Consider the following 26,578-nt stretch of genomic DNA (forward strand, 5'->3'; position numbering starts at 1 on the left):
ATTATATCAAAATGTTAAAAGTAGTCACAATCAAGCTGCAATAGCCCATTACAAACAGTATTGTAAGGCGCTTAAAAGTGTTATTAGAAAGGCAATACCATATTGTGAAGGAAGTGTCTGGTCAGCAGCACAATGTCGACGATATTGAAATCAGCTCGTAGTAAAAATATTTCTGTTACTGATAACTCAGAAATATGTACAGTATTTAACAATCATTTTCTGAGCATTGCTGGTGAATCAAATAAAAATTTAGTTTCTACAGGGAATCATTTAACTTTATTGGCAAATGTCTTTCCGAGATTGATGTCTGAAATCCTCCTCTGTGATACAGACAAGGGGGAGATTGAGTCAATAATTAAATCACTGAAAACTAAGGACTCTCATAGTTATGATGGAGTGCCTAGCAGAATATCAATGTACTGTGCTTCAAATGTTAGCCCTGTGTTTAGCCATATTTCTAATTTTTCCTTTAGGAATGGTAAGTTTCCTGGACGATTAAAGTACTTAGTAGTAAAGCCGCTTTATAAAAAGAGAGAAAGGAATAATGTAGGCAATTTTAGATATATTTCTATGCTATCAGTGTTTGCTGAAGTTATTTAAAAAGCTGTGTATGCCAGGATAATTGATCATTTTATATCACAGAATTTGCTGTCAAATGTAGAGTTCGGCTTTAGAAGTCGTTTAACAACTGAAAATGCTAAATTCTCTGTTCTCTGTGTGGTACTGGATAGGTTAAACAAAAGGTTTCGAACGCTAGGCATGTTTTTAGACTTTCAAATCTAAACTGAAGAGTTTCCTCATGGGTCACTCCTTCTATTCCGTCAAGGGGTTCCTTGAAAAATTAAGCTGATTCCTATTGTATTGTTGATTGCGTTTACTTAAAATTGTGGCCTGACTTTTTTGGGGTTCATAAACATTCTTTTTTATCTGTTATTACTTTTGTATTGTAATTTCATGTCCTGACCCGTTGCAGATTTGCGCCTCAGTTTGGTCCTACAGAACTTGACGTGTAAATAAATGAATAAATAAAATACTAACTGAACAGAGCTGATCGATGGATCAGAAGAAGCATAATGCAATGTATAATACTAATCTCCTACGAAAAGTTGAGATTTAATATTTATCTTGATATAATTAGACATTTTTCTTGTTTGAGAAGTAATTGTATTAAAAAATATTGTTAATGTTAATTAAAGTAAAAAACGTGACTTAGCTTTTCGGTGGCCTCTTTTCGAATTACCGTAGCTGCTTTCTCACTGGGTTTGACAGTCCAGGTTACTACTTATGGCTGTCTCAGTTTAATATTAAGTGGCGCCATAACCTTCGTTACCTTTCTCTTACTATTTGCCTCACTAGAGTAATGGTCTTTCATGACTGTCATCGGTACATCATTTGGAAGTTTGTCAAACGTCTTTTAACGTACTCTTTCCTGGTACTTTGCCTCAGTGTGCTGATGTCCTCAGTTGTGTTGACATTCCTCAAAAGAAGGTATTTTTAGATTTCCTCTGCCAATTCTTTATTAGTTGTAATACTTCGTCTATTTCCTTCATGTTCTACTCACACTGTAGCACCGCCACAACACTCTACTGTACCACTTTTTTGCCTGCCCCTGGCAATGGCTTCTGCTCTTCAGTTATTCTCCGGCTATGCGGACCTGTTGCTGGTAGTTGCTAAATGTTTTCTTAATTTCAGCCTGAAGTTTATCATTGTTCTTCAGTTTTTTCTCACTGTCCTCAAGCCACCTCCGATCTGTTATTCAGTACAAATAGACCTGTTGTATTCAGCGACACGGACGAATCCTTCAACCCTTTAGGCGTAAGCTTGCCGAAATTTCCCACGAACACTACTAATTGCCTGATGTGCAACTGACCCACCGATGCTTTTATATCTATTGGTACATTGACAGTGCGTACGGTAGGAGTCATGGCAATGTCTATATCCGAGATAATCGGTTTATCCAGCAAACAGTTTTACGTAGAATTCAGATTTAAGAACCAGTTACGTGAGCACGGTCGTCGCACTAAAAGCACGTTTATTGACCATACACGAAAATGCAGACGAAGCTTGACTGCCTGTCTCAGCAATGTTTCCCCCTATTTATACATACGTAGAATCTTTTACCAAATTACAATATTCAATTAATAAATAAGTCCCAAAATCTTCCCGAAGTTATAAATGTTCGTAATAATCGTTTCAGGCGGCGATAATCGAACTAGTGACCAAAATGTCGCTAGGCAGCGACTGTTGCCGGTAAACCACGCCAGCTGGCTCGTAATTTGTGCCTCTATAACTCTTTCTACGACATTTCGACTTTGGATATTTTAATTCCTCCAAAGCACTTGCAGAGTCAGTACGAATAAGTACTGAGAATTTTACGCACCAGTTGTCGAACGTGTGAAATACTACTACACATACTGAGGATTATGTAAATGTGTATATCGTTCTGTAGTATAACGTACCTTAAAACGTCTATACCATTATGTACGTTAAACATAAACAGCAAACATGCATTGTCAAACACAGTTGAGCATCATACTCTCACAAGGCTTAGTTGTAAACTAAAGACCTTAACCTGCCAAAGATGGTACTGTTCTAGTCCGTATGTATCACAGCCCCCAACGATACTAATGCTCATCGTAAAAACTTTGAACTTTATGTGTCAAGGCCTAGCAAATTGTGAAAACAATACTTCACCTATGTTGATATTTGTGGATTCATGTAGAATAACCAACTAATTGTAATAAGTTGGTGACTGCTTCTCAAGGAGGACATAGCTGAAGTGGGACCAAAAATGCCCTTGGACACATCGGTCTTCTCGTTTAACACGCTGGCGCATTCCTGTCTTAAAGCCCCCAAAAGTCAACTTCCTCTAAATTTAACAGCAAACTACACTTTCTCAACTTCCTCTAAATTTAACAGCAACCACACTTTGTCCTCAAAGTGCAAAACCCTCATGTTGTTTGTGCTGTTACCCAGTGAATGCTGCTCATTCCTGGGGTGCATAGCTACCGCCGATGAGCCATTTTCTTTATTATTATGCCCTTTAAACCTCACTTTAAAATTTCTACCCGTTTGCCCCAAGTACTTTGCTTCACAATCCTGTCACTTCATCTCATAAACTCCCACCTACCCCATATATTTATGCCCTGTGCCAATCTTACGCTTCAACCTCTGCTCCATTTTGTTTTCTGCTCCAGTATGCCTAATGGCACAGAAGTTTTAAGTTAAGTTATGCTACAGCACGATATAAACATTCACATAGTCGTCAGTATGAGTAGTAATAAGATGTATTGATTTGCTTCCTTGTTTCTTAGCACTTGACAATGAGATAACATAATCATGAAACATGTCGTGATAAATTTTTCATAATTTTGACAACTGCTGCATATAATTACCAGGACTGATAGGTGAGACAGTTGTTAAGATGACTTCAAAACAGATACTAGACAAGAACAAGGACCTTGCGTGCATTTTTTGGTACCAAACACAATAGTTTCATCTATTGCAGTCACCTCTGCATTATAGACCGTAATTAAGTGTGGTTCTTTACTGGCAGCGCAAAAAAATGCGCATCCAAGTCCATCTTATGTGTTAGATCCGTCAGTATATATAGGGTGTGGAAATTATCATACCTTTCTCCGTGAAGTACTAGCAGAAATATTGAAGAATGTTCCGCTAGAAGTCAAGCAACCGTTATGGTCTTAGCCTGACGGGGCTCCACCACACTTTGACTCTGATGTCAGAGAATATTTAGACAATGTCTCTCCCCTTCTCCCCACACTACTGGATTGGTCGAGGTGGGCGAGTACCGTGGCCACCACGTTCTCCCGATCTCAGTCATGTGCATTCCTTTTTATAGGGGAGATGAAGTTTTTCGTAGGCGAGACGCCGATAGACACTGTACAAGAGCTGGTCACCCTTTTGGCTGAAGCTACAGCCATTATTTTTGAAACGCTTCGTTGTTTTGAGCGCGTTAGACAATAATTAGCAACTTTACGTTAATTTAAACGGAGGATATTTTCAGCAACATCTCTAAAACGACCGAAACGTTCCTCTCCGTCCGTCGTCGCAGCCTCGGTGTGATTTCGCAGCCTCGCGAAATCACAGTCACGGCCCCTTCCAGTTCCACACACTGTTGTTGATGAGTGGCGCTCGAGGCAAATGATGTGAGTACTGCTTCGCGGATTTAATCGGGAACTTTTTTGGCGGACCCGTATTAACTGTCTATAGAGCCACACATCCAGTCAGATTAAATAAGGGTCACCAGCCTCGATTTGAGCCGCCAGACACGTTCACACCTTTCTCAGCTCGACATCAAATAATTAAAAGCTCTGTCACTACCTAACTACTTTCGAGTAAGATCCCTAAAACCTACCACTGGATTCGAAAGATTTCCGTTAACAGTTCAATAAATAACCTTCAACCGGCTATTAGCAACTGCTGTAGGTAATTCTCCTACCAACCAAATGGGAAGACAGCTTAATATCAACAAGGAAAATGTCAAACTCTATCAGTCTCAGATTTGCACGGAAAATTTATTGATTATAAATAAACTTAATGTAGTCCATCTTGTCCAAGGAACCCTACCTGTCAAATACACTCCCGGAAATAGAAATAAGAACACCGTGAATTCATTGTCCCAGGAAGGGGAAACTTTATTGACACATTCCTGGGGTCAGATACATCACATGATCACACTGACAGAACCACAGGCACATAGACACAGGCAACAGAGCATGCACAATGTCGGCACTACTACAGTGTATATCCACCTTTCGCAGCAATGCAGGCTGCTATTCTCCCATGGAGACGATCGTAGAGATGCTGGATGTAGTCCTGTGGAACGGCTTGCCATGCCATTTCCACCTGGCGCCTCAGTTGGACCAGCGTTCGTGCTGCACGTGCAGACCGCGTGAGACGACGCTTCATCCAGTCCCAAACATGCTCAATGGGGAACAGACCCGGAGATCCTGCTGGCCAGGGTAGTTGACTTACACCTTCTAGAGTACGTTGGGTGGATCGGGATACATGCGGACGTGCATTGTCCTGTTGGAACAGCAAGTTCCCTTGCCGGTCTAGGAATGGCAGAACGATGGGTTCGATGACGGTTTGGATGTACCGTGCACTATTCAGTGTCCCCTCGACGATCACCAGAGGTGTACGGCCAGTGTAGGAGATCGCTCCCCACACCATGATGCCGGGTGTTGGCCCTGTGTGCCTCTGTCGTATGCAGTCCTGATTGTGGCGCTCACCTGCACGGCGCCAAACACGCATACGACCATCATTGGCACCAAGGCAGAAGCGACTCTCATCGCTGAAGACGACACGTCTCCATTCGTCCCTCCATTCACGCCTGTCGCGACACCACTGGAGGCGGGCTGCACGATGTTGGGGCGTGAGCGGAAGACGGCCTAACGGTGTGCGGGACCGTAGCCCAGCTTCATGGAGACGGTTGCGAATGGTCCTCGCCGATACCCCAGGAGCAACAGTGTCCCTAATTTGCTTGGAAGTGGCGGTGCGGTCCCCTACGGCACTGCGTAGGATCCTACGGTCTTGGCGTGCATCCGTGCGTCGCTGCGGTCCGGTCCTATGTCGACGGGCACGTGCACCTTCCGCCGACCACTGGCGACAACATCGATGTACCGTGGAGACCTCACGCCCCACGTGTTGAGCAATAAGCGGTACGTCCACCAGGCCTCCCGCATGCCCACTATACGCCCTCGCTCAAAGTCCGTCAACTGCACATACGGTTCACGTCCACGCTGTCGCGGCATGCTACCAGTGTTAAAGACTGCGATGGAGCTCCGTATGCCACGGTAAACTGGTTGACACTGACGGCGGCGGTGCACAAATGCTGCGCAGCTAGCGCCATTCGACGGCCACCACCGCGGTTCCTGGTGTGTCCGCTGTGCCGTGCGTGTGATCATTGCTTGCACAGCCCTCTCGCAGTGTCCGGAGCAAGTATGGTGGGTCTGACACACCGGTGTCAATGTGTTCTTTTTTCCATTTCCAGGAGTGTAGTTACTGGCTCCTCGAAATGTTCTGAGGTTTCTCTTCTAACGAAGTCTATGCCATCTGATACGCTAGACTCACCTAGTAAACAGAAATCGATGACTGCGTGCGGAAACGCACTTTGGATTCACTCAGTCTTTCATGTGGTGGCCATTCCCGTGGTTGATCACGAAAGACCACCTATTCCTGACTCCAGAAACATACAATAATGACACCACCTGCATCCGAGAGGTTCACTGCCTGCCACCTTAACTCGACAAGGGCTCCCAGCAGTCTTCCTCGATTTCGAGACCTCTTCACTGCTCCACGAAAATGTTTAAAAATAGTCCTTTCATCCAATTAGAAAGCAGCAGCAAAAGGTAGGTATTTGTTTTATTTTATTTATTTAACCTGATCTGCCCTCAGGTCCTCCCTCACATCAGTCCAGTGTTTCACACATACAAAAATTACTTAAAACTCACCTAAGAAATAACTATTTTAATATAACAAATGGTGTTAAATGATTTGAGTGTCTACAGCGTCAGTGTGAGTAAACAATTATGGCTATGAACTAATAATGTTAATCCTGGCAGTACTACTACTACTGCTGCTGCCACTAATAATGATAATAATAATATTGACAATGACAACAAAAATGATAGTGGCAGATATTAATAGGAATTATAGGTATACAAAATAGATGTTTTCTTATACAGCGAGTTCTGGGAAAATGAAGTTAAAGGTACTGCATCAGCTAAGAATACTGGAAAACAAGGAAGATCTGGGTGGAAAGAAGGATCTACAGGGGTAATAAGTGTCTACAGGAACAATGGTAATCATAATTTTTTATTTAATAGATATGTCAAGAACTTTCTTCTCAAGTTGGAGATGTTATTCAGATCTCTAACACAATCTCTGTGTTTTCATTCAGCGAGGATAGCTCAACATATGAAGTTGGAATATGATCAAAGAATCGAACATCACAGATATAACAAACAGGCGTTCATAACCAGTATATGAAATGTATTCGCAGTTGTGAATATTGACAACCATCAGCTGTATAATGGAATGACGACAGTAACAATTTGTGCAGGACAGGAACTCGAAGCCAGATTTCTCGTTTGTCGCGAGCGATCGCCTTACCGTTACGCTGTCCTAGCACGCTCCACGGACAGACCCAGGATTCCATATGTCGTCAACCATGTATCTACAGACTCCAATCCCACATCTATTTCGTACATTCCTGTTCAAAGGAGACATTTTAATTGAAAGTTGCTTGCCCGTTGTACGTGGATAAACACGACAGTGCAGTGCCTGTGTTGTTCAGAAGAACATGCACAAATCTTTATTGTTGTCATTTCATTACACAACTGATAGTTGTCCATATTCGCAGCTGCCAATACATTTCATGCATTTCATTACGGCTGTAGTCGCTGCAGCGCCTGTTCCTTCGAACAGGCAACATCGTATTCATAACTGCGATATCGTCTTCATTACCAGCTCCAGTCGCCGGGCGCTTTCCTGAGAAAGTCGTTGCAGGATAGCATCGTTGTAATCATTGGACATTCATTTGTTCCAGTTTACAGCACTTTGCAGGTGCTCTCCCCAGGCAGGCCATTAAAAACACTTCCTGCAAAGGCCGACACGGGTAAATTTCTCTCCTTGTAGAACCAACCGTTGTAAGGGTTCGGGAAAATCCAGCTGGGTCCCGGAAACTGGCTGGGGCAATAACATGCTGAAACTGGGCTGCAACATCTGGGCGGCTTGGAAATGATGTCTTACACAATACTCATGACGCGGCAGTTTGAACACCATGTCCGAACATCAATAGCGCCGAAATTTCCATGGACCCCCAGGGGGAAACTGTGCATCTGTCACAATTTTGTCTTATAAAACAGTGTTTATCTCCTCTAAACACTCCACTTTTTTGTGTGGTTTAAAATGGTTGAAACGGCTCTGAGAACTATGGGACTTAACTTCGGAGGTCATCAGTCCCATAGAACGTAGAACTACTTAAACCTAACTAACCTAAGGACATCACACACATCCATGCCTGTGACAGGATTCGAACCTGCGACCGTAGCGGTCGCGCGGTTCCAGATTCTAGCGCCTAAAACGGCTCGGCCAACATCGGCCGGCCCACTTCGTTGTACACGCGGTTGTTATACACCTTGTATATATGCAAGAAATCAGGCCACTCACTTTTCACGTAATACCTTACGCAATTATTAACGGTTACCGGCTGACTCATGCTGACTGGTAGGTAAGATATCTCAACTTGACAAATTATTGTTTCGTAATCTCTGCTAAGAGTAACATTAAATCCTTCCGTACCAAAGGACACGTGGATCTGAAGCTGTGGAATCCCTTCAGAAGGCATTCGTATGCTTCCTTCTGAAATTCCGCTAACGGCCGGTCGTTGAACTTTGAGCAGGTTAGATAATATCATCTTTGATGGAAAACAGTTTAAATCGGTGGGCCACTGAGAATTGTGAGTGCATTTTTCCTTATGTTTCTGTTAGAAGGGCATTAGTTGGTGACTATTTCATTGGTCCTGTACATTCCGTAATAGCTAGTTTCTGCAGCACATATTGCGAGGAGTTACAAAAAATCCCGTAGTGGATTACAGAACGCATCAGTCCGTAGTTTAGCTGATAAAAATGATATCAGATTGGGTTCCCCAACATGCACGACTTATTGCGCATAAGACATGTAGAGATTTTCCTGTTTTCATTATAATATGAATAACAAGTGTCACCCAAGAAGACAACAACTATGGTTACAGCTAGCGGTCATTGGTATATATATAGTTTTCCTACGATCGCTTAGAAATTACCTAAGTTGAAAAACACGAGTATAACTGGTGTGCAAAGAAAACCACAGGTAAACTTATCAATATTGCTCCGTCTAGCTTTCTGTCTTCCCCGTCTAGCCAGAGCTCATCACATCCATTAAAATCAGTTTTTAATTCCAGTCTGAATCATCTTTAAAGATCGTTGTATTTTAGAATAAGTTTGTACTGTAACGTGTCCACATTTCCGATCACAGATCAGGCGCTCCAATTCAATATTTTATTAATTAGATGTCGCAAAACTAGATTCCTCTATTACCATTTTGCAGTGTCTGTTTCACAGTGTACTATGCAATGTCCTTTAGATATGCATGTCAGGAGAATACTGCGTAGTACACCATAAAACACAGACTGCAGAACAGTATTACATGCCTGGACAGGCTGCAACAATAAGAAATAAGTCTCTCCCTGTGTGGAAATCACAGTAACTGTGCGGGTACAGGACGCGAACGCATGGTGACACATGGGGGTTTGGGTCGCTCCGATAGCCGAGGTGTTTAATGCGACCGCTCGCGTAAAGTGGAAAATCCGGATTTGAGTCCTCGTCTGGCACAAATTTTCGTATGTCACCAATAAAATATTCGCAGTCACTTACAAAACTCATGCGCCTATCGCCTCCGACTTCCGTGATGGGGCCTGTCCGTTAACTCCTGCTGTACTGTATATTTTTGCTTGTGATATCTAGTGTGAGCGTGTGGCTGCTATTCTATCATTCTCCGCAATGGATTAATCTAAGATGTACCCTTTACTCTGTGCCTCCTGCAAGATGCAATTTCCACCCCCACACTACTACAGAAGTGAGACAGACGCTCCTAACGTTCTAAAGGGAAATGCCTGAAAAACTTTCAGCGATAAATATCTTCTGGAGTCGTCCGCTGTAAGGAAATGACACAAAAATTCACAAAATTTCTTACGTAATTAGTGGGATACTTGGGTACTGGAGTAGTGCTAGTTAGTGTAAGAAAAACATGAAACTAACGAAAATTATTATTTATTTTGCAAAAATTCTGAGAAATCACAATGGCACTTTTAGTTATGAACTGAACAAGTTATTTCCGGGTTCTTTTCGGAATGTGAAGTTACCTCTTAAAGATAGGATTCGCTAATTAAATTTCTATACAAAGTTTAAGACTGTTATTGACTTGGCAGAATGGCTCGAGCCGCACCTACTCAACTTGAATAATTATCCCTTACAATGTTGCTAGGTACGGTTGAGGCTGTTGCATGTGAAATGCAGTGAAGTGTATTGTTGTGGAGGAAATAAAGCGCTCGCAAGAGCTATAGGGCACAATATCGTAAGCTGCGATGACTGCTGTCTGCGCCGCTCGCCGCTGACAAATAAGATAACTCTCGTTTTGTCTGGATTGACCTTTGCCAATTAAACTCTCCCTACGCCTTGATGAAGTCAAGAACTCCTATTCGCCCCTAGACTAACTATTGGCGTGGTACACCGGTCAGATAACCAGTCCACTGCGATGCCACTCAAAAATTAGCCCACAGGCGTTTAACTATAACTCTGTCTGTTCACACCGCACAATAAGTGTGGCGGCCAACAAATTGAACAACACATAATCGCATTGACTCAATACAGAGTCGCACTCCGATTCGCTCTCGACAGAGGTGCTCTCCCAGTGAAGTACTGAGAAGAGACTTGTTCCTCGCTCTTTGAGTACAAGTACGAGTGCACACACTCTCGTTACGTGTTCTCGCTCCAAGAGCGACAACAGAACGGCCCCTCTCCATGCCAGATGTGAAGGGGTATATCTTTCAGTCTCTTCCATTACTCCTTCAGCTCAAGGCATTAGGAATATCATCTGCCAATCAGCATTGCTCTTCTAAAACGGGAGAATGACGTTTCGTTTAAGGCGACCAATCCAGAAATCTGTAGCCTCAGCATTTGGCGTTTGCTGTCTCCCTGTGAAAACCTCTGAATCTGCGAGCTATGTTTGTAATGAATGCGTAGGTTGGGCGATCCCACACAATGTAGCGGAATTTGCTTTTAAGCCGAACACGGGTTCGTTCTCCCCTTTCATTCGGGCAAATGCTGTCCGCTCCACAGGTGGTCACCGTCCGACATAGATAGGCTGAATCGTCCTCTGAAGGGACCGGCCTCTCGGCATGCGGTCCGCCTCTCTCGAACTAAAAGCTCCTTTGACCATCGTGTCTTGAATGTGTGTGTGTACGCCAGGCTCGAGTATCTCAACCCTGGTGCCCACTTGTTATTTGCGTATCATTTACATGAATTCATACAACATTGACTTTATCTTATCGAGTTTGGGTTAAAATGAAGCGTGTTGATGTGCGCAATATGATTATGAGGGGGGAATATGTAGGCAATGAAGGTCACGAGACCACAACGTCTTACACTAGAGATGTTGTCAAAGTGGCTAAAGGATTTGAACTTCACTTTGAGGAAAAATTAGGATTTAACGTCCGATAAACGACAAGTTCATTGTAGAGGGAACAGAAACTCGGATTGGACAATAACAAGAAGAAAAAGTGGCTGTGTCGTGTTTCTGAGTAAGACTTGTGATTCCATGCATAATTGATATGATAAATACGCGAAAAACTGAAATCTGGATGGCCTGACGGGTCTTTCGACACCGTCCGTCTGAATGCAAATCCAGTGCGCCACTTTGTTCAGGGAGATATGGATTGGCTTCAGTAAGCACTAATTGTTATGCCGATGAACGACATAAAATCTTACTCTTGTAGGAAATATTTCCAAGGGTTTCATCTTCTGCCGATCCCACCTGTATGTTGTGTTGTTTATCAGAAAAGCTGTGTGCAAACTTCTACACTTGGTGTGGTAGTTATTAAGTTCTAGGCGCCGTAGTGCAAAACGTTAAACCTAGCTGGATATTTTTTTCTTGGATCTACTTCTTACACTCTAGACAACCATAGTCCATTAAGTTGCATTTCCCTTTATAACTAACAAAGATAGGATTTGCTTTAATAAATTCCTTTGTGAAGTATTATCTCCTCAAATTTTAAAATGTGTTTGTGAACCACATTAACTACTGCTATGCTCGTATCTAAGACAATTGTCTAACTCATGCAGTATACTCGTACAACTCTAGATATTTCACACGCGCTACATTGCATAAACGCTGCAGCAACGACTTCAAACGTAAGTTTTTTTATCGCCGCTTATATTTTATAGGTGCAGAATCTGTCTGAGACAATACTCTTGAGCGTAGATTTGATTATTATCGCTTTTGGATCAGCTTTGGACGTACTTTCCTCCCTAAAGTTATGCGTGTGGTCGTACAAAAGGTTCTAAGTTACTACAACACACTGTCTAAGTAGTCGATTCTTAGGTTTTACTTAAAAATAATTTATTTTGTCGCTTGTTTTTATTCCCAGCTGTCTCCTCCGAAAACGATCTGTATTTAACTTACAGTTAGTAAAATCGGCAGCGATATTCAGGAGTTAGACGTTCTATTTCTCGCCCATCACCTTACTTAGAACTGCGTGAATTGGCTCAGGTGTCGACATGCGCTGATAAGCCAAAACATTATGACCACTGTCCACCGCAAGGTTGGATGCGTTGTGGGCACGTGATGCAGTAATCAAAGTATGTAAGCGGAGCAGACACGGACGCGGGGATCACCCTAATGAAGATATGGACTGCAAATGGAGAAATACATTGAGATAAGCGACTTTGTCAAAGGTCAGATTATTATTACGAAGAGCCTGCGAACGAGTTTCTCAAAAACGGCGAAGCTGGTAGAATGTTCACGTGCTACTGTCGCCAGCATGTACGGAAAGAGGTAGAAGGACAATGAAACTGTCACTAGGCATTAAATGGTTGGACGTCCACGACTCTTCACAGAATATGGTGTTCGGAGGCTTGTCTGTTCTGTAAAGTTGAATAGATGGTGATTGTGGCACCTCTGCCGAAAGCGCGCGATGCTGGTGCAAGAACAAGTGTTTCAGAGCACACCTTTCATCGTACATTGTTGAACACAGGGCTCCGCAGCAGACCATCCGTACGTGTCCACATGTTGACCCAATGACATCGTCAGTTACGATTGCAGCTGGCATGGGACCATCGGGATTCGACCGTCGATCAATAAAAACGTGTCGGCTCTTCTGGTGAATCACATTTTTACTACACTAGGTCGATGGTCGTCTCCATAAACGTCATAAATGCCGTCTGCGTCACTTCTGCTGTGCAGCGAGCTACCTTAATTTAAGTATTAACTGTATTTTTCTTACTTGTCACTTCTTCTTCCGTGTGATTTTGCTTTTAAGAAGCTTTAATTGCCAAGTGCTAGTAATAGTGGCCCATAGATTTCGTGTTTGTTCAGAATACAGTCAGAGTCCCTTTAGTCAACCATAGTGCCAGTAGTGCTAGTGTTTGTTTTCAATACAGTCCAGAGACAGGTAGTGCTATCTTCATTGTTTTCTACAAGAAGTGTCTAGTAACCACAGTTTAGTCAACTATCAGCCGCCTTTAGTGAATTAGCAGTCTAGTTAAAAGTTGATTAACTTTCCATAGTAAATTGATTTCTTTGGATGGAAAGGATGTGTGACTGCTGTGTACAGACGCAGGAGGAGCTGGCCACTGTTCGCAAACAGCTGAACGTGTTGATGGCCGCGGTCAGCCGTCTACAGGCTGCTGCCTCGGAGTGTAGCGGCAGTGGGGAGTCTGGTGCGTCGCATGGTACACCTCAGGTGTTACATGCTTCACCCACTGTCCCTGCTGTCGAGACATCTTCGCGGGTACCGGACGCGGTTCGGCAATCCTCTCCCCAAGGGAAGTGCCGGTTTCAGCGGCATTCGCGAGGCGGAGGGTCAATGTGGAGGCTGGCCGTGTGGCACCGTCCGCTCCGCCCGTAGGTCGACATGTGGCTGCTCCTTCAGCCAGGTCCGAGCAGACACACGGGGGGAGGGGTTTATTAGTTATTGGGAGCTCCAACATTAGGCCGGTGATGGAGCCCCTTAGGGAAATAGCGGAAAGGTCGGGGAAAAAGGCCAGTGTTCACTCTGTCTGCTTGCTGGGGGGTCTCAACCGAAACGTGGAGGAGGCCCTGCCGGCGGCGATAGAGAGCACTGGGTGCACCCGACTGCAAATTTTTGCTCATGTCGGCACCAATGACTCCTGCCGTCTGGGTTCAGAGGTCATCCTCAGTCCGTACAAGTGGCTGGCGGAGTGGGTGAAGGCGGAAAGCCTCGCTCACGGGGTGGAATCTGAGCTAAGTAGAGTCGTTCCCAGAACCGATCGCGGTCCTCTGGTTTGGAGCCGAGTAGAAGGCTTAAACCAGAGGCTCAGACGATGCTGCGGAGATCTGGGATGCAAATTTCTCGACCTCCGCTATCGGGTGCAGAAATGCAGGGTCCCCTGAATAGGTCAGGCGAGCACTACACGCAGCAAGCGGCTGCAAGGGTAGCGGAGTACGTGTGGAGTACACATGTGGGTTTTTTAGGTTAAAGAATTCCCTCCCTAGACACGACAAGACGCCTCCTTAGACGCGGCAAGGTAGGAGAAGGCAAAATGCAACAGGGAATAACAATATTAATGTGCTAATAGTAAACTGCAGGAGCGTCTATAGAAAGGTCCCAGAACTGCTCTCATTAATAAACGGTCACAATGCCCACATAGTACTAGGGACATAAAGTTGACTGAAACCAGACGTAAACAGTAATGAAATTCTAAACTCAGATTGGAATGTATAAGGCAGAGACAGGCTGAACAGTGAAGGGGGAGGCGTGTTTATAGCGATAAGAAGTGCAATAGTATCGACGGAAATTGACGGAGATCCGAAATGTGAAATAATGTGGGTGAAGGTCACGGTTAAAGCAGGCTCAGACATGGTAATTGGATGTCTCTATAGGCCCCCTGGCTCAGCAGCTGTTGTGGCTGAGCACCTGAAGGATAATTTGGAAAATATTTCGAATAGATTTCCCCACCATGCTATAGTTCTGGGTGGAGATTTTAATTTGCCAGATATAGACTGGGAGACTCAAACGTTCATAACGGGTGGCAAGGACAAAGAATCCAGTGAAATTTTTTTAAGTCCTTTATCTGAAAACTACCTTGAGCAGTTAAACAGAGAACCGACTCATGGCGATAACATATTAGACCTTCTGGTGACAAACAGACCTGAATTATTTGAAATAGTTAACGAAGAACAGGGAATCGGCGATCATAAAGCGGTTACTGCATCGATGATTTCAGCCGTAAATAGAAATATTAAAAAAGGTAGGAAGATATTTCTTTTTAGGAAAAGTGATAAAAAGCAGATTTCAGAGCACCTGACGGTTCAACACAAAAGTTTTGTCTCAAGTACAGATAGTGTTGAGGATCAGTGGACAAATTTCAAAACCATCATACAATATGAGTTAGATGAGTATGTGCCAAGCAAGATCGTAAGAGATGGAAAAGAGCGACAGAGGTACAACAATCGAGTTAGAAAACTGCTGCGGAAGCAAAGGGAACTTCACAACAAACATAAACATATCCAAAGCCTTGCAGACAAACAAAAATTACGCGAAGCGAAATGTAGTGTGAGGAGGGCTATGCGAGAGGCTTTCAATGAATTCGAAAGTAAAGTTCTATGCACTGACTTGGCAGAAAATCCTAAGAAATTTTGGTCTTATGTCAAAGCGGTAATTGGATCAAAACAAAATGTCCAGACACTCTGTGACCAAAATGGTACTAAAACAGAGGATGGCAGACTAAAGGCCGAAATACTAAATGTATTTTTCCAAAGCTGTTTCATAGAGGAAGACTGCACTGTAGTTCCTTCTCTAGATTGTCGCACATATGACAAAATGGTAGATATCGAAATAGACAACAGAGGGATAGACAAACAGTTAAAATCGCTCAAAAGAGGTAAGGCCTCTGGATCTGATGGGATACCAGTTAGATTTTACACAGAGTACGCGAAGGAACTTGGACTTCTTCTTGCAGCGGTGTACCGTAGGTCTCTAGAAGAGCGTAGCGTTCCAAAGGATTGGAAAAGGGCACAGGTCCTCTCCGTTTTCAAGAAGGGACGTCGATCAGATGTGCAGAACTATAGACCTATATCTCTAACGTCGATCAGTTGTAGAATTTTGGAACACGTATTATGTTCGAGCATCATGACTTTTCTGGAGACTAGAAATCTACTCTGTAGGAATCAGCATGGGTTTCGAAAAAGACGCTCGTGTGAAACCCAGCTCACACTATTCGTCCACGAGACTCAGAGGGCCATAGACACGGGTTCACAGGTGGATGCCGTGTTTCTTGACTTCCGCTAGGCGTTCGATACAGTTCCCCACTGTCGTTTAAAGAACGAAGTAAGAGCATATGGACTATCAGACCAATTGTGTGATTGGATTGAAGAGTTCCTAGATAACAAAACGCAGCATGTCATTCTCAATGGACAGAAGTCTTCCGAAGTAAGAATGATTTCAGGTGTGCCGCAGGAGAGTGTCATAGGACCGTTGCTACTCACAATATACATAAATGACGTTGTGGATGACATCGGAAGTTCACTGAGGCTTTTTGCAGATGATGCTGTTGTGTATTGAGAGGTTGTAACTATGGAAATTTGTACTGAAATGCAGGAGGATTTGCAGCGAATTGACTCATGGTGCAGGGAATGGCATTTGAATCTCAATGTAGACAAGTGTAATGTGCTGTGAATACATAGAAATATAGAGCCCTTATCATTTTGCTACGAAATAGCAGGTCAGCAACTGGAAGCAGTTAATTCCATAAATTATCTGGGAGTACGCATTAGGAGTGATTTAAAATGGAATGATCATATAAAGTTGATCGTCGGTAAAGCAGATGCCAGACTGAGATTCATTGGAAGAATCCTAAGGAAATGCAATCCGAAAACAAAGGAAGTATGTTACAGTACGCTTTTTTGCCCACTGGTTGAATACTGCTGAGCAGTGTGGGATCCGTACCAGATAGGGTTGATAGAAGAGATAGAGCAGGTCCAACGGAGAGCAGCGCGCTTCGTTACAGGATCATTTAGTAATCGCGAAAAAGTTACGGACATGATAGATAAACTCCATTGAAAGACTCTGCAGGAGAGACGCTCAGTAGCTCAGTACGGGCCTTTGTTGAAGTTTCGAGAACATACCTTCACCGAGGAGTCAAGCAGTATATTGCTCCCTCCTACGTATATCTCGCGAATAGACCATGAGGATAAAATCAGATAGATTAGAGCCCACACAAAAGCATACCGACAATCCTTCTTTTCACGAACAATAAGAGACTGGAATAGAAGGGAGAACCGATAGAGGTACTCAAGGAACCCTGGATGTAGATGTAGATCGAGGGGAACGGCAGCTAGAAACGTGTAGCGCGCCACGGGCACAACTGCTGGGAGCAGTATTACGCTATGGGAGACATTCTCCCGCGTTTGCGTAGGACCTTTGGCAGTAATCGAAGACACGCTGACAGCTGCAACCACCTGGATTCCTTCATGCTTGATGTCTTCCCCGACGGCTATGTCATCTTTCAGCAGTATAACTGTCCATGTGTCGGACCCAGGATCGTGCTACAGTCGTTTGAACAGAATTATAGTGAACTCACATTGATGTCTCGGCTATCAAATTCGCCTGATGTAAATACACCCATCTGGGTCGCTCATGGGTGCCATCACCGCATACACAAATACACGTGCCGTTATTTACACTAATTACTTGAGCTGTGCGTAGACATCTAATGCAACATACCTCCACATACTGAAGGATCCATGATACGCAGTATCATTGGTTCAAATGGTTCAAATGGCTCTGAGCACTATGGGACTCAACTGCTGTGGTCATCAGTCCCCTAGAACTTAGAACTACTTAAACTTAACTAACCTAAGGACATCACACACATCCATGCCCGAGGAAGGATTCGAACCTGCGACCGTAGCAGTCGCACGGTTCCGGACTGCGCGCCTAGAACCGCGAGACCACCGCGGCCGGCCAGTATCATTGGTGTATTTTGTTATAAAAAAGGACAAATAAAAATTAAGGAGGTGGTCATAATGTTCTGGCTCATCAGTGTATATTCATCCGCATTCAGCCAGGATGGCCTTCCTCATTCACACTCTGTTACTGATTACCTGCTAAGCACTTATATCTGTGCTTACAACGACTTCAGTCGTGGTCAAGGACATTGATGAAATTTCCCACGAAACATGTTCTTAATTTTTTTTAATCAACTTGTCTCTTGTTTTGTAACTCAATACATGGTAGTTTCTGAGATATTTTCTGTGCTGTTCAATCCCTAGCTACTATGATTACTTATCCAGATGGTGTGGTGTCCCAGAGGTTAAGGTGTAGCAAGTGAGTACGCATTCCATTACTCTCAGATGTATTGTTCGTTTTGTTCAGTATGTACATTTTCCGCGAAATAGTCACCATTTGATTCTTTTAAATTTAATTTGGTCCCCTATTGACCACGTAAGTAACAACTTCTGATTTAACTTCCAGTTTTTCCGAAAACTTTTCTTTCGATCAGTGTGCTGTTATGTCCGAACTTCTGACCACATTGCTTCTCTCTGTTTTTGTTCGGAATTTCATGTTCTTCACTCTTCCGCATTTTCAGATAACTTTTGATTTGTTGGAGCCTCTTGCTCTGGCGAGTTTTCTCCATACTGACATAAAAACAGAAGATGACAGACAAAAGGCTGAAATACTGAATTCGATCTTCCTAAATTATTTCACTGCTGCAAATCATTTCAACCATCGCATGAGTGCCGAAATGGCAGGTATTGAGATATGTGATCGCGGATTAGAAAATCAACTAAGTTTAGTTCATTACCTTATTTTTGAACGAGCTTCTAACAAGGAGTGAAAAGTATCTGTACTTTTGTCTGATTATTTACATTTTGAGCTTGCATTTTTATTTCATGCAATAGCTTTTGTAAATCAGAGATTTTAGTTTAGCTTCATAGAGCAATTAGCGCTAGCGCCGTCTGGTTTTGCGGGCGTCTGCTTGTTGTTTTTCAATTAATCCAAACTGCTTTGTTTGTATTTTTTGAGATTCCATCCAGTTTTTACACAGTGCGATATTGATAGTAACTGTGCTTGTTGTGTGCAGACACAAGGAGATTTGACCACTGTCCACAAACAGCTGGAAGTTGCATCAGCCACGGTCAACAGGCTTCTGACTACTGCTCAAATCAATGGCGACATTAGTACACTGGAGACGAAACTTATGGAACCTTTGGTGCCGCTATAATCCCCTGGTGATCAGATTGTGGCTGCGACTTCCAATACGCAACATCTGACTGGTCTGTCTGCACTCGAGAGTGAGTGGCGGTCAGTGGGTTTACGGCGTCATTTATCATAGGGCCATATTTTTTTCGAAGAGACAAGTACTTCCGGTCCCGTTACCTGTACCGTCACTGGTAAGCGCTATGAGTGTCTTTTGGGCAACCACGTCATTCTAGCTCTCCAACGGTGTGGATGTGTGGATGGGATCATTTTTATGCAAGATGGCGCACCTCCGCAAATTGCAAATCCAGTTAAGCAGCTTCTGAAGCGCCATTTCTGAAATTTTAGATTTATCAGCCCCCATTTCCCTACAGCCTGGCCGTCCCGATCATCTGATCTTAATCCGTTCGCGCTTCTCTGGGCTCACACCGCCGTTCGGGGCGTCTCCAGACTCGTTCTCACTGGTCAGTAGGACAAAATTCGAAGCGAGTCTCATCACTGAAGGAAATTTTACTCCAGTCAACGAGAAAATGCCGTTTAATGTATCGCCCAGATTCGATGTAGGTTGTACTGAAGAATGGGTTCGGAATAGATTCGTTGAAACAAGAGAATTCACAGCGCATGTTACAAAATCAAAAAATGTTTCACTAGTAGACATTGACAGAGAGCATAAAATACACAGGGTAACTATAATTAAAGTTAAATTTTCAAACCACTGTAGAAATAACATCACTGGTCAGAATGACGTCAAATTGCAACGGAATATTATCGGAGAAGGGAGAAACCGTAAGAAAAAAATAGTGTGAAAATTGGTCAATAGATGGTGCTGTATGTATCAGAATACGTAAATGAAAACACCTGTCATGCGCACAACTCATTGAAGTTGGTGTAAACACATCCGGTACACGGCTTTCCCTCCTTTCATGTCTGCGACGTTAGCCATGACTGTCTCCATGCAGGATCGCGCTCTGCTTGTAAAGCTGCAGTACAAGAATGATGACTGTGCACACATCGCTCTGCAGAAGTTCCGGACACTGAATGGTTTGAAAAAAGGCGGTAGTTCGATGGCTGCCGTGGATCTGGAGAAAATTATTCGGAAATTCGAAAAGATGGGTTCTTTTGGTGTGCAACCTGGTAGAGGGACGAAAAGATCTTATTCAACGTCAGTGGGAGCAGTGGCCACAGCAATGCAGGCGGAGACGAGTGGTGGTGTGCAAACTTGTAGTACGCGGAGAATTGCCCAAACTCTGGACATACCGGTGAACACAGTGCGTAAAATCCTACGAAACATTCTTCTTTGCTATCCATTCAAAATTATCTATGTGTACGACTTGCTTACTGTTGATCTGCCATAGAAGAGGGGCGTGTTTCGTCACGGTAACGTTTAATTGCCGTTCGAGGATTGCGGGGATGCTCAATGAACTCTAGTGGCAAACGCTACAAGAGGGTTGTTGTGCATCGCGGAGGAGTCTTTTGCTGGAATTCCGAGATAGTATCTTCCGGGGAATGTTGGGAAACACACAAATTGCCCCCACGTATGTCTCGCGAAATGGCCGCGTCGATAAATTAAAACCAATACCAAAGTTTACCACAGTCATTTGTCCAAGAAGGAATTCGCTTATGGAAGAGGAAAGATGGAAAAAGGATTGTGTTGTCAGAAGTACCCACCGCCGGACACTATATAGTTTCTTGCGTAGTGTTGATGCAGATATACACTCCTGGAAATGGAAAAAAGAACACATTGACACCGGTGTGTCAGACCCACCATACTTGCTCCGGACACTGCGAGAGGGCTGTACAAGCAATGATCACACGCACGGCACAGCGGACACACCAGGAACCGCGGTGTTGGCCGTCGAATGGCGCTAGCTGCGCAGCATTTGTGCACCGCCGCCGTCAGTGTCAGCCAGTTTGCCGTGGCATACGGAGCTCCATCGCAGTCTTTAACACTGATACCATGCCGCGACAGCGTGGACGTGAACCGTATGTGCAGTTGACGGACTTTGAGCGAGGGCGTATAGTGGGCATGCGGGAGGCCGGGTGGACGTACCGCCGAATTGCTCAACACGTGGGGCGTGAGGTCTCCACAGTACATCGATGTTGTCGCCAGTGGTCGGCGGAAGGTGCACGTGCCCGTCGACCTGGGACCGGACCGCAGCGACGTACGGATGCACGCCAAGACCGTAGGATCCTACGCAGTGCCGTAGGGGACCGCACCGCCACTTCCCAGCACATTAGGGACACTGTTGCTCCTGGGGTATCGGCGAGGACCATTCGCAACCGTCTCCATGAAGCTGGGCTACGGTCCCGCACACCGTTAGGCCGTCTTCCGCTCACGCCCCAACATCGTGCAGCCCGCCTCCAGTGGTGTCGCGACAGGCGTGAATGGAGGGACGAATGGAGACGCGTCGTCTTCAGCGATGAGAGTCGCTTCTGCCTTGGTGCCAATGATGGTCGTATGCGTGTTTGGCGCCGTGCAGGTGAGCGCCACAATCAGGACTGCATACGACCGAGGCACACAGGGCCAACACCCGGCATCATGGTGTGGGGAGCGATCTCCTACACTGGCCGTACACCTCTGGTGATCGTCGAGGGGACACTGAATAGTGCACGGTACATCCAAACCGTCATCGAACCCATCGTTCTACCATTCCTAGACCGGCAAGGGAACTTGCTGTTCCAACAGGACAATGCACGTCCGCATGTATCCCGTGCCACCCAACGTGCTCTAGAAGGTGTAAGTCAACTACCCTGGCCAGCAAGATCTCCGGATCTGTCCCCCATTGAGCACGTTTGGGACTGTATGAAGCCTCGTCTCACGCGGTCTGCACTTCCAGCACGAACGCTGTTCCAACTGAGGCGCCAGGTGGAATTGGCATGGCAAGCCGTTCCACAGGACTACATCCAGCATCTCTACGATCGTCTCCATGGGAGAATAGCAGCCTGCATTGCTGCGAAAGGTGGATATACACTGTACTAGTGCCGACATTGTGCATGCTCTGTTGCCTGTGTCTATGTGCCTGTGGTTCTGTCAGTGTGATCATGTGATGTATCTGACCCCAGGAATGTGTCAATAAAGTTTCCCCTTCCTGGTACAATGAATTCACGGTGTTCTTATTTCAATTTCCAGGAGTGTAGATATGTAGATGATGGTCAGACATAGTACCATCTCAATCAAAAATTTGAGTTCAAAATAATCGCAAAAATGAGAGTGGATCCATTAGTTACTGATTTCACAATTTTTAAAAGCCGCGTACACTGAGTTAATAGCTTCCACTTCACGTTTAATTTCGTAATTGAAGGTTGCAGATAGTAAACGCCAAGTGAAGGGTACAGATACTAAACGCCCATAACTCGGAGTTACTGCTCGAGCTCGCTGTGAGTATTAAGGCAAGAAGGGATTGTATGTGGATGTAAGCCGATGCAGTCGCACTGCCGTGAAAGCAGTCATTCCAGGACACTGCTAGGAGAAAGGCAGCGGTGCTAATGTAATCTTGTCGTAATCAGTTTTTTTTACCACTCTCCAACTCGCACCAGAGATCCAGTGGTAGCTGCATGCGGTGTAAGCAGTATACGCCTCGAATGTCACGATTATCATACCACTGCATACACAGTTCACGGAAGTAAAGAATTGAGTTTTATGTTAAGTCGTCTGTTTCCATATTCTGAAAATACATGACTCGAATTTCTAAAAAAAAAAAATAGACTTGTACTTGTTACAGAGTAAATTTCAGTAAAGAAAGTAAGGTGCCTGTGGTCAAAATTACATGAAGTAGTGTGTTAATACCTCTCCAATCTACGAGAATTGTATGTAAATGTACAACCCCGCTTAATAATAATAGGCTGTTGCTGTATTCAAGAGATCATGAAAGACAGAGTGACGCAGAAATGTATACGCTGTTTAATTGTCCATAATTTCTAAATTAAATGACTGAAACCTCTCATTTTCGGTGAAACTGTAGCTTCAGTTTCAGTGTAGCAGTCGATGCGGTCATTATTAACACAAAGGGAATTTTATCAGATTTTGCACAGCGCCATAGAACTCGGTGTTCGCGGGACTAAGTAAACTTCTGAGGGACTGATTTAATTATAGTCATTACATACTGGTTTTCCAGATTAAGTTGTTTAATTTTTCTTTGGGTTACAGTAAAACTGATTAAGCACACCATTTTTTCAACAACACATTACACAGTAACTTTCCGTACGACAAACATTACGCATTGTCCATCCATTAACAAACACCAATGATTTTAAAATAAATTAAAGAACGTTAGACTGCTCTAATTAGCGACATCTCTTACGCTTGACGATATCACTAGTTTACTTGCTTTCACCTATGTAGATTTAAGAATTCAATGTACTCTGTCACTCATATCCATTACAGGTTCTCATCTACTTCCTATATTTCGCAGAACAAATGTACCAAAGTCTCATTGCATCGTAACGAGACATTATGGTCATAAACAGATGCACATGAAAGGGTAGGAAATACAGTACACAGGAAGCACGACATAAGCAGCTTACAGGAAATTAAACACCGTTGACACTTCTCACACTATTTCCTGGCAGGCCTTTATAAACATTTTTCTGTTAGTGTAGTAGGGAAATTAGGCAGATTGCCTATAAAGATTTAGGATTACAGATTTTTTTCTCTGCATTTTGTGTTAGATATAAGAGTATTATTGTCTTAATGATGTTCTATGATGTAAATAAATATTCTGTGTATATTGTGTCCTTCAAGGAAAATCTGTCTTACGTTGTGCCACATAATTGGAGGTGTTCGTGGGAGACTGTCGCAGAAGCTTTACACCTAAAAACATTTTTCTTCACCATTCCTCTTGAGACTGCATACGATACTGTCTTCTTATGTTAGCATGCATGATTGCTTCTTTTTTCTGGTTACTAAGCACATTTACAGGTTTGCTGCAATTCACTCCCATCCTTGAATTGTTATCTCTTTATTTGCTGTGATGTGTTACATTTATCTAGTCAATGAGCTATATTTTACTTACAACTCTTGCATTTATTCTTGCATATACCATAATCAAAGTTTTTCTGTGCTTTGGCCATAGCAGCTCTTGACTCAAGACGAATGACGTTTGACTGTCATTCATTTTCTTTACAGCTAAAGTGCACTGCCCTTATCAATCATTCCCATATTCTTCCCTGCAGCTATGTGCATTGTTAGAGATATCGGTCATTTAATACATAGTTTTATGAAGCCACGAGGGTGCTACACAACCTGTAATTATTGTGTTTTTACTCTAAGAGTCTATTTGTCTAATATGTACTGGTACAAGTCATATAGAGCCATACTTTTATATACTACTGATATTTATGCACTTTGTTTTCGTAGAAAGCCATGCTGAGTTAGACATTCCTATTATGAATCTTGAATAGGCTTCTGAGTGCCATATAAAGTTATAGGTAGATGATATTTTATGGTACTTTCTTAGCTTTGATATTTGTGCTATGTAAAACAAGGCCACCTTGAGCCAGAAAGATGTTTTCTGTCACATTAGCAATTAAGATCAGCATTTATTTCATGTAAGAACAGGACTGCCGTGAACCTCACTGACCATTTTTGTCACTTTTTAGTTATTAAGGTCAGCAATTATTTCTTTGTAAATTTGGCCACTTTGAGACACAAATATGATGTCTGTAACATTTTATAGCTACAAAGATCAGCATTTATCTAAGTAGGAAAGCAACTTGGCGCCTCTGGGTGACATTTTCTATTCAACTGATTTAGTTATTGAGATTTGCATGTATTTCATGTATTAGGCCACTTGGAGCATCAGTCTTTTTGTAACTAGTAAGACCGGCATTTATGTGTGTAGGATGGCTGCTTGGAGCCTCTGATTGATATTTTCTCTAATGTTGTTTTAGTTACTAATATGTGCATGTATTCCAAGTAGAAGGCCACATGGAGCGATTCAATTCTTGATTTTACTGTTAGGTTTTCTTAAGTAATTATGTCAGAATACTGCATGAACAAGGCCACAGAGAGCCAGCATTCTAACATTCAGGACATTTTATGAGTAGTTTGTGTAAGTATTTATGTCAGATGGCCATTGAGAGCCAGGAACTTTAAATTTACTCTACAATTTTAGGTAGCTATGTACTCATTCATACTCTATAGCGGCCACGTAGTCAGCCTATGACCTTCGATTAATATGTATACTTTATATAATGGCCACATGCAGCCTCACCATGAGTATTTCTTATTACCTTCTTAAATATTATGTCAGGATGTATGCTATGTAAAATGAGCTTGTAGTGTTCTCACTACTTTTCTAATATGTCTGGCCAGTGATATATGCATTATGACAGGTATATAGGCCACTTTAGGTCATTGTGAAGGATTGTCTATTACCAATAACATTGTCTTGCCTCGTTTGCTTAGATCTTTATGTCTTGTTTATTTAGCATGTATGCTAGTATCGATATACTCACGGAGAGACTGATGCCACATTTCTTGAGAATTATTGTACTTACAGGCAGAACGCTCCCACAGTTCTCATTATACTGTATAGAATTGGCAGGTCAATGTACAGCACTATGGCTTAGTCCAGTTCATGATTTTATTAGGATATTGCATCTTTACTCTTCACTGTTCCCACATTCATTAGAAGTTGTCATGTTGAAACTCTCAGTATAGGATACTTTAGAACTTACATAGAAATTTTGTTACATTTATTAGGATATGTTCCACTACCTTACCTGTCTTACTGCTTCCCACCTTCCATCATCAAATTTCCTCCCTCTGCTCGTGGTATTGGAGCTATTGGATATCAGCATCAGTACTTCAGTGTGGCAGTGCACGATATGGATCTATGAAGAATCTTCATTTTCAAATGTAGTGATGATCATCATCACACTGCTGATGTACTGAGATCAAGATGTGAGACTGCAAACAATTGAACGTTATAATGCAGCCACGTCTACATGGTTATAAGCTTCAGCCATGCACCAACTTTTCCTCAACCATATTCCCATTATTTTCTTGACAACTATGCATATACTTTACTCTCAGTACCATTAATTTTATGCATCTTCTAGCAACAACAAGTTAGAACATTTTATATATGACATTACCAGACTTGAAATTTACTACTTCTGCGCCAGAGCGCAGGCTTGCTCAAGACCTCGATGATTTGTACTGTCTTTAGGATTGATTGTGTAATACCTACTATCCACACTGTAAATTCTAATGTAAAAAAATTTGCCCTACATTCGGTGTCCATTGCACGTCCAAACCGTATGAAAAATTTAACAAAGCCCCGCTAGAGGATTATGTAAGGGATCCACTTGTACGTGAAGACCGATTTTGTAATATATTCCATGAAAAATGAGATGAAAAGGTTGTCACATGTAGGAGAGATTGTCTCTTTGTCACCACTGAACCAAATATGTTGCCTGAGTGGCAGAATCGATTGTAAGTAAGGACTCACGGAGCGCACAACCAGTTGCCGTTGCACTCTGAAGAAGGTACGATGTCAGACTTTAACCTAGTGGCTATCTGTGAGAATTTAGCTGTTGGCCTATGGATGCAGCATAATACACTTTTGTAAAGTA

Source organism: Schistocerca gregaria, chromosome X, assembly GCF_023897955.1.
Source record: "Schistocerca gregaria isolate iqSchGreg1 chromosome X, iqSchGreg1.2, whole genome shotgun sequence".
Taxonomy (NCBI): domain Eukaryota; kingdom Metazoa; phylum Arthropoda; class Insecta; order Orthoptera; family Acrididae; genus Schistocerca; species Schistocerca gregaria.